The sequence below is a fragment of the Bubalus kerabau genome, chromosome 11 (assembly GCF_029407905.1).
Source record: "Bubalus kerabau isolate K-KA32 ecotype Philippines breed swamp buffalo chromosome 11, PCC_UOA_SB_1v2, whole genome shotgun sequence".
Taxonomy (NCBI): Eukaryota; Metazoa; Chordata; class Mammalia; order Artiodactyla; family Bovidae; genus Bubalus; species Bubalus kerabau.
This window is the reverse complement of record NC_073634.1, coordinates 86,094,134-86,103,374: the sequence shown is the minus strand read 5'-3', so window position 1 is coordinate 86,103,374 and position 9,241 is coordinate 86,094,134.

Here is a 9,241-nt window from a genome sequence, read left to right as displayed (position 1 = left end):
GTTATGGTCATTTGCCCAGGGTCACACAGAGCCCAAATCACAGCTGAGTAAGAAGAATTTGTGATAAAGCCAATCTTTCTGAGTCTTGAGCATATGCATACAGACTTGCTCAGGATGACCTTGAACCCTCAGAGGGTAAAACAGCCAGCAGTCAGGGCTCTGGAGAAGGAATCAAAGTAAAGACTTTCGGGAAAACTGATCAGGGGTAGCAGGCTGATGATAAACTTGTGCTGTCTGGAATCAGCAAACAAATGTGGAGCTCAGCAACAGGCTGTGGAGTTCACAACAACAACAGATGTGGAGTTCACAGCAAGAGCCAATCCTGAACTGACTCACGGAGAGTTTCTTTAAGACCACCACCCAGGGCACTTCCCTGGTGGTCCAGTGGTAAAGAATCCACCTCCATCAATGCAGGAGATACAGGTTCAATCCCTGGTCAGGGAACTAAGATCCCACATGGCTTGGGACAACGAAGATCCTGCATGCCACAGCTAAGCCTTGGTGCAGTCAAATGAATAAATACTTAAAAAATAAAACTAAACCCACCACCAAGGTTCCTTGCCAACCTTGAGTTTTTGCCTTTATGAGTCCCAGCCTTTGGTCTGGGAGCCTCTTCACAAGGGCTGCTCCCCAGAGACACCCCTTTCTCTAAGAAACCCCAAGCTTACTGCAGCATTCTCCAATGGCCTCCATCCCTGACTGACTAGTCTCTCCCTGCCCTGCCTGGAGGTAAATTCAGTTTAATTCTCACAGGTTTCAAAGATGGTTTTTTTTTTCTTTAGTTTGTTTTCCTTGAATTACTGCTTCCCTTATAGCTCAGTTGGTAAAGAATCTGCCTGCAATGCAGGAGACCTGGGTTTAATCCCTGGGTCAGGAATATCCCCTGGAGAAAGAAATGTCAACCTACTCCAGTATTCTTGCCTGGAGAATCCCATGGACAGAGGAGCCTGGCAGGCTACAGTCCACGGGATCACAAGAGTCAGACACAACTTAGTGACTAAACCATCAACCACCGCCACTGTCTAATTAATCTTTCCTCTCCAGGCTTAATCCCCTTCAATCTAACCTACACATCACTGACAGATGAAATTCATCTGTCAAAGTTTAACTTTGATCATGTCAGTCCCTATCCTGAATCCTGCCATAGGGATTCCCCTTTGAATACATTCAAATCTCTTATTCCAATATTTTCATCACAATCTGGGGCTTCCCTGGTGGCTCAGTGGTAAAGAATCCTGCAACGCAGGAGATGTGGGAGACATGGATCCAATCCTTGGACCTGGAAGCTCCCCTGGAGAGGGAAATGGCAACCCATTCCAATATTCTTGCCTGGGAGATCCCATGGACAGAGGCACCTGGTGGGCTACAGTTCATGGAGTCGCAAAGAGTCAGACATGACTGAGCGAGCACACGCACACACACATCACGCTCTACTCAAGCCAAACGGAGCCACCTCATGCTTCCTGAGCAGAAAGCATGTCTCGGTGCTACACCGGTCTACATCTCACCCTCATGGTCTCAGACCTGGATGAGAATAGACAGGCTTTTCTGGAGGAAAGTTTCCACTATGAGTCCCATGATGGCAGGTTCAAGGACCATCTCGGGAATCAAAGAACTAGGCAGCTATCCATGCAGAAACCCAGGTTCACCTCTGGGCAGTCAGGAAACACTGGTCAGGGCAAACAACTGTGCATATTCTGAGTCCAGGAGCATCTTTGCTCTCCTACCTCTGTTCCCTACACCTGCGTCTTCTTCCATACAAACCCTGACAATGAAAGCGGCTCAGCTCTAGGGCGTGAGGGCCAGTGGGCTGATGTGGCAGAATCCCACTGGTAAGACAGTAGCTGTTGAAAGGGGAATAAAGCCCTCTGGGGTGGACAGAGGAGAGGCGAGACTGGGGTGGAAAGTGTGCCTGGTGGCTTGGACATGGCAGGGGCATCCAGGTCGGGTCACCACCTCAGGACAGCAGCAGGAAGTCATCTTGAACTATACATCAGACAAAGAAACAAATGAACCCTGAACAAATGAAGAAACGTCTGGCACCCAGCAGCCGCCCCACGGTTGTTCATATAAATAAACAAACGAGCGCAGCACATCTGGGCCTGACACCATCTGCACAGTGAGAAGTCTTGGCTGTGCTCCTTCCAAGGGCTCTGCCAGCACCAATGTTCTATTTTTTCCCTTTATTTTTTTTCCCCTCTTAGATATGAAATGGAAATAAGGCCTGGGAAGGTGGGTCCCTTTTCACAGTTGAGAGCACAGATTCCAAAGTCAGCTTCGCAAGAGACTCTCTTTTAGCGAGTCTTTTAGCAAAGCGAGAAATAAAGGTGATCGGTGTTTGTGCATCACGTGTTGCTCTATTTGCTTTAAACACAGACAATATTTAGTAGCACGTGCAGCTTCTATATCCTCCTGATATTTCTGGAGCTGAGAATCGCTGGCGGCCTAACATAGAAACTTAGTCCAAATTGGTTTCTCGTGTGAGACAGGCAATAAAAAGCAGGCTGGGGGGCACACCTGAAGGCCAGTGGCCCTTCTCCCCAGTTCTGATCCATCTATAAATGTATAATTGCCATCCTGCGTGCCAGAAAAGGCAAAGGGGTGTCAAGAATAGTTTGAACCAAAGAAGTGACAGTGTTACATGCTGACTGGAGCCGAATCGTGCAGCAATAATGACCATGGTTCAGTTAGGTTTCTGCTTATTACTACACAGGTTGTTAATTGGAATCAAAGAAAGAAAATTGCTGGGAGAGGGAAGGAGAGAGACGTGATTACTCTAGGAAATGGGGGAAGAAGTGAAATGAACAACAGTCAGGCTAAAATTACTACCAGGAAAGAAAGGAAAAGAAATGCAAATGCTTTAGGCAGGGATTCACAGGAAGCCTATTGGCACCTTCTCCTTCGCATTTCTTCTAAGGGTTTGGCCCAGAATGAAACCAACTAAATGACGCTAGCAAATGCCTTGTGTTTCCTACAAGAGAGGAGCTTGGCAGGGCTGCAAAGTTGACTATACCCCATACCGTACAAGAAATCATTCCAAGACAAGTCCATAAAGCCAGACACCCACAAGAGCCACAGTCTCCTGCCCAATCACTGTCAAATCCATAAATGGAAGAGATTCTGGAATTTCCCCAAGTCAATTAATAATTAAATTTGTCAGAACCAATAACCCATGACTTAAACCAGAAGCCAACAAACATTTTCAGTAAAGGGCCAGATAATAAATATTTTAGGGCCATGCAATTTTTGTCTCCACTGCTAAGCTCTGCCATCCTACTGTGAAAGTAGCCAAGACAATACATCAGTGAATTTGTACAGCTGTGTTCCAATAAAACTTTATTTACAAAAACAGGCAGCACGCCATATTTGGTACACAGTCTATCGTTTACCACCACCCTGAATTCAGTGACCATAACAAATCCTATTTGACAGTACTGGCCATTTAGATGGCACCCTGGCTTGCTTCTTCACTGGCTGGAATCTGTGAGGAGGCAGAGGAGGGATGGCTAGACTCATTCAACAGACAAGGGGTTGGGGGTTCACAGAAACAGGCACAGCATACAAGGTCACATAGTTGATAGGCGGCAAACCTGGGATGTTACCTCCCTGTGTGCCTTGGGCCCCCGAAATCTGGTCCAGCTCCAAACCAGCTTCATGCCTTCCTAGCACCTCTGGCTGAGCAGCGCATCTGCACAAGTGCTGCATCTATCCTGGCCTGCTCTGTCATTCTCATGAAACCTTCTCTCTCTCCATCCATCACTGCCCCAGTGAGCTCTCACAGCATCAGATGTCAGCAGGACACATTCCTGCTAAAAGCCCTTCCATATCTCCCCATGACCACAGGCTAAGTAAGACCTCCATGGCTCAGGCCACAGGGCCCTCCTGGCCCTGGCCTCTGCCCAGCTGTCCATCTTCACTCCTTGCTGTGTCACTCAGTTGTGTCTGGCTCTTTGCAACCCCATGGACTGTTAGCCCAACAGGCTCCTCTGTCCATGAAATTTTCCAGTCAAGAATACTGGAGTGGGTTGCCATTTCTTCCTCCCAGGGGATCTTCCCAATTCAAGGATTAAACCCACTTCTCTTGAGTCTCCTGCATTGGCAGGCAGATTTTTTATCTCTATCGCCACCTGGGAAGCTCTCACCCCTTGCTGAGATCCCCTAAACCTCAGCAATTTCAAACAGCATGCTGCTGCTGCTGCTAAGTCACTTCAGTTGTGTCTGACTCTGTGCGACCCCATTGACGGCAGCCCACCAGGCTCCCCCGTCCCTGGGATTCTCCAGGCAAGAACACTGGAGTGGGTTGCCATTTCCTTCTCCAATGCATAAAAGTGAAAAGTGAAAGTGAAGTTGCTCAGTCGTGTCCGACTCCCAGCGACCCCACGGACTCCAGCCTACCAGGCTCCTCCGTCCATGGGATTTTCCAGGCAAGAGTACTGGAGTGGGTTGCCATTGCCTTCTCAGCAAACCGCATGATGTGACCTCAAGTCGTCACCCTGTGGTAGGTCTCTGTTTTGTACATTACCGATTCTGAAGCATAAAAGCCCACCCTCCTCCTTCTACCCCTTATCCTGGGATGTCTTTGTTAAGGAGACCATGGTGGTATACAGGACCTAAAAATTCCCCCCGAGTTAGAAAACCTAGGTTTTGAGTCCAGTTCTGCTGGGTAGACTGGTGGTCCTCTACTGGCCAGCCAGCCCTTTGGCACTCAGCTCAGGTTCTCCCCCCCAAGAGGATGCCCTTGAGTCCATCCCATGCTGGGCTACCAGGGCTCTGTTCACACCTCTGTGGTGATAAAAATTACCCCCAGTATAAAGGCTCCCTCTGCCCACAGCCTGAGAACATGATGCACCTGGGCAGAGATCCTCTTGTTAATCCTTCTATCCCCACACACATCTGAGTGCCTGGTATTGAGCAGATGAACAGTAAACAGTGATTGGCCAGGTGGATAAATGAGAGAGTCAGTGAACAAAGTTCATGGATGAGGAAACTGAGAAATTCTCGCTCAGACTTTCTCATAAAGTGTTAGGATGAACAGAGAGGGAAAAAATTTAACTTTCCTTTGCTACTACACAAAATTAAGACATCTCCCTAGTTGTGTTTCTCATTATTTAGACTCTGGATGACAAAATTAGTATTCTGTAAGGCTACCTGTAATATGCTGATACTGCCGGATTCTCAGGTAAGAGGGGGGAGAAAAGGTCTTTGCACGGTTGAGTTCCCCACATCACTGAAGCATCAGTGACAGCTGACTTGACAATAAACTCCAAGCTCAGAACCCCCACAGTCCAATTATTTCAGCTATCTTCAAGCCAATTGATGTTACACATGCAGAAGAATGAACAGCAAAACTGTATTAATGAGGTTTTCTACAAAACAGAGAAATAAATGCAATCTGCAGCAAAACATACTAACAAGGGGCCCAGTGGAGTATGGAATTAAGATTTCATCAAATAACTAAAAAGACAGAGTTTATACTTAGGGTAGCCAGGGAGACTATGGAGAAAATGGTTACCCTCTGAGTTGAATGGGCTTCCCAGGTGGCGCTAGTGGTAAAGAACCCCCTTGCCAATGCAGGAGACACAAAAGACTTGGGTTCCATCCCTGGGTTGGGAAGATCCCCTGGAGAAGGACATGGCAACCCACTCCAGTATTCTTGCCTGGGAAATCCCATGGACAGAGGAGCCTAGAGGGCTATAATCCATAGGCTCACAAAGAGTCATCGACAACTGAAGTGACTTAGCATGGATGACTTGGAACCCCAGATCTTATGTACTGACTTAGATGTTCAGAAACTCACATTACTTACCTAAAATTCAATTTCCTCATCCGAACAATGAGGTTGATGATATAGGCCTGCCTCCCTTACAGGATTGTTGTGAGATTTTAATGAGATGACCTCATTTTTCAAAACTGTAAATAACTATAAAGAAATACAAGGTTACTCTATCATCCAGGCTTCTATTTAATCCAGCAATTATTCTCACCAAAGGACAGCAGGATGCTTCCCATAAGAGATAAATGTGACCCATGTTTTGCTTTCAACATTTACCCTTCTGTTGGAAAGAAAACAAAAATGCACTGGCTAGCACCTAAACGTAATTGGGGAAAAGCTATCGTACAACAATGAAATGTCACATGCTAATAGGAGCTCCCCTAGAGATGATGTATCGAGATCAGATTTCAAAGGAAAGAGCCCATTCTGCCCAATTAGCAAAGACGGATCAATTTCTAAACATGTTCTTCTCCCCAAATAAATATCAAAATTTCAATCAGGTATTTTCCAACTTGCCTGGGGCATTCCAATTAGATGAATCAATCCAGGGGACACTAATTGACACCGGCACTGGATCAGGCCCTGTGCTGGGAGCTGAAACTACAATAGGACCAGATCATGAGTTCACAGTCTAAGGGGAAGCAGAGGGGAAAATAAAGGATTCTAGAATAGTGCAGAAGGAAGGAACGGTGAAGGGGGAACAACATGCTGAGGAGGCATAGAGAAGGGACCCATTCTCTGCGTATTTGCGGGCATTTCCCCACTCTTCTGCGACATGAGTGGGAAGCATCCTGCACTGCAATTCACTTTGTCATCTGAGAGCATGGAAAAGTGCTTCTCATGCCCCTACTCAAAAATGCCTTTCCCAGCATCTGACAACAGCCAGAAACCCACATGTAGTGGGTTTCAGATAAAGATATTCCTGTTTCTAGTTTTTTCTTCCAAATCTCTGCTACTCTGGGCTAGGAAAGACAGAAGAAAAGTTTCAAAATCATTTCACACAAATTCTCGCAGTTAATCCTCATCGCATGATGATGGTTTGGGTTCTATTAATCCATTTACAAAGGAGGGCACAGAAGCTCAGAAAAGTTAAGTGACTTTTCCAGCGTGGCACAGCCAGCAAACCCTAGATCCTCCACTCCAAAACTGAGTCTTCTCAAATGCTATGTTAGCTCAAGAATCCAGCCCTTTTCAGCATTGTATAAGCCGTCTAGAGTGGTTTCTAGGATCCCAGCCTCTGCAACTTGGGCAACTGAGTCTGAGGTCCGGAGGAAATGGAAGTTCTGATGAAGAGGAAGAGAAAGGAGTTCTTGGGTCTGAGATGACAACACCCTGAGAGAGAGTTAGTGTAGAGTCAGAGAACAGGCATGGACTACTGCTGAGTTCCGCCAGGACTCATCACAGCCTCACAGGGTGACATTCCCAGCACATAGCGGACTTCACTGGGCAGTAGTGCTTTATTATCACTGCCCTGAAAATGTGCTCACTCATCAGAGTCTTCAGGGAAACCTAGATCTCCCTGTTGTGATTATTATTACCCACACTAGAGCTGTGTCTGCCGAGTCCCCATCTTACAATAAGGAACCACAGGTCAGAGGAATGGTCTTGGGTACTAAGACCGAAAATGCTAATTCCAGAGAATTCTCAACAATTTGGGTTTCAGCTTTACCTCCACCTTCCTAAAGGACTTTGCACGTATCTTTAGCCTTACCTATGAAATGGGGATTATCCCCATTAAATTACTTTCAACACGAGGCAAAAAATAATAAATTAATATCATTACTACAGGGATGAAAGTATATCCATTCATTACAACAAGTTGATGCTAACTTACTGGGTCTCAACAATCACTGCAAAGAGTAATGAGACCGCCTGGCCCACCTGATGCTCTAGCAGAAGGGTTCTTTGGAAAGATTTAAAACTTGAACATGAGGAGATAACTGCATGACAGTTACACTTACTACCATCTTGGCCTCTCACATTTGAAACCAATCCTTGAATCTAATCCAGCACTTGGATCTAATCCCCTTGATTGCCCTATGAGTGAGATTTCATTAGTCACATTTTATAAATGAGCAAATTGAGGTTCAGAGATATTAAGTGGCCTTCCCAGGAAAAGAAAACAATAATGAATGGAAAGGAAGGGCTTGAATCCGTCTTCTGGTTCCGAAATGTGTGCACTACTCCAGAAACATCTCTGGCCTGTTGGCCATATTCTTAGAGATAATATCCACCCTATTTTCTCTAAAAACTAAAAAAAAAAGTTTTTAAAAACTTTTAGTTTAGAAATAATTTTCTGTTTACAGAAGATATGAAATGTAGTCCAGAGTTTTCCTTTTGCCTTTCTATGAGCTTCCTCTAATGTTACAAAACCTTAGTCCATTTATCAAAACTAAGAAATTAGTATTAAACTACAGATTTTATTAGAATTTTCTCATTTTTTCCAGGAATGCCCTTTTTTTATTTTCTAGAATCCAGTCTGGGATATGATGTTGCATCTGCCGGATGTTGTTGACTAGACTGAAGTTCCAGATTTAGGGGGAGGGGACCACAAGATACGATGTCATCACATCATCATAGTAGGGATACAATGTCAACATGACTTCTGACTACTGACTGTAACTTTAATCACTTAATGAAGGTACTGTCTGGTTTTCCCCTTCCTATTCTCTATTTGCTAAAAGCAAGTCACTAAGTCCAGCCCACATTCAAGGGAAAAGGTATTAAGCTCTGCTTTCTGGAGAGAGAAGCATCACAGAGTTTGTTGTCATATGTAAACAGCCCTATAGTAATTAATAAGTATGTGGGGAGATATTTTGTGCCTATACAAATGACCTGTTTCTCCTTAAAGTTTCACTAACAAATTTTAGAATGTAACAACTGATCCTGACTATAGCTATTATAACTGCTTTGCTCTAATAGTGATTTTTTAATTTCATTTATTCCTTACACATTTATTAATTAGAACAATTCTATGAGGAAGATTTGCCCCTTCTCCCCTATTTACTCAGTCAAATCAGTGTATTAGCTTCTTTTTTTCTCCCTGCCCCAGAAACAGATTCAGCTGTTTCTCTAAGGAGTCCTGGTTCCTTTCACTGGAGACTGGAATTTAGCAACCAACATCTGGGAGCTGGGTGTGTTCACTGCTAATGGGGTGTCCCTGATTATAGGCTTTCTCAGCAGACAGAGCTAGGAAATAGATATATGTATAATAGTTCATGTATGCTGACACAACTCTCCTTGACCAAACTCTTGTTGGGTTCCTGTGAGCCCTCTTCTTGACTAGATCTTGACTTTATACCCAACCTGAACTTTGGTCTACCCAGAACAGTCTTAGCAATGAAAGCTTGCAAGGTTTCTTGATATCTAATCACCTTTGATATCTGGTCAAGTTCCTCATCCCCTCCCCATTTTGATTCCTAAGTTCTTGACCAGCCTTTAGCAAGAATCCTGTTGGATCAGTCTAGC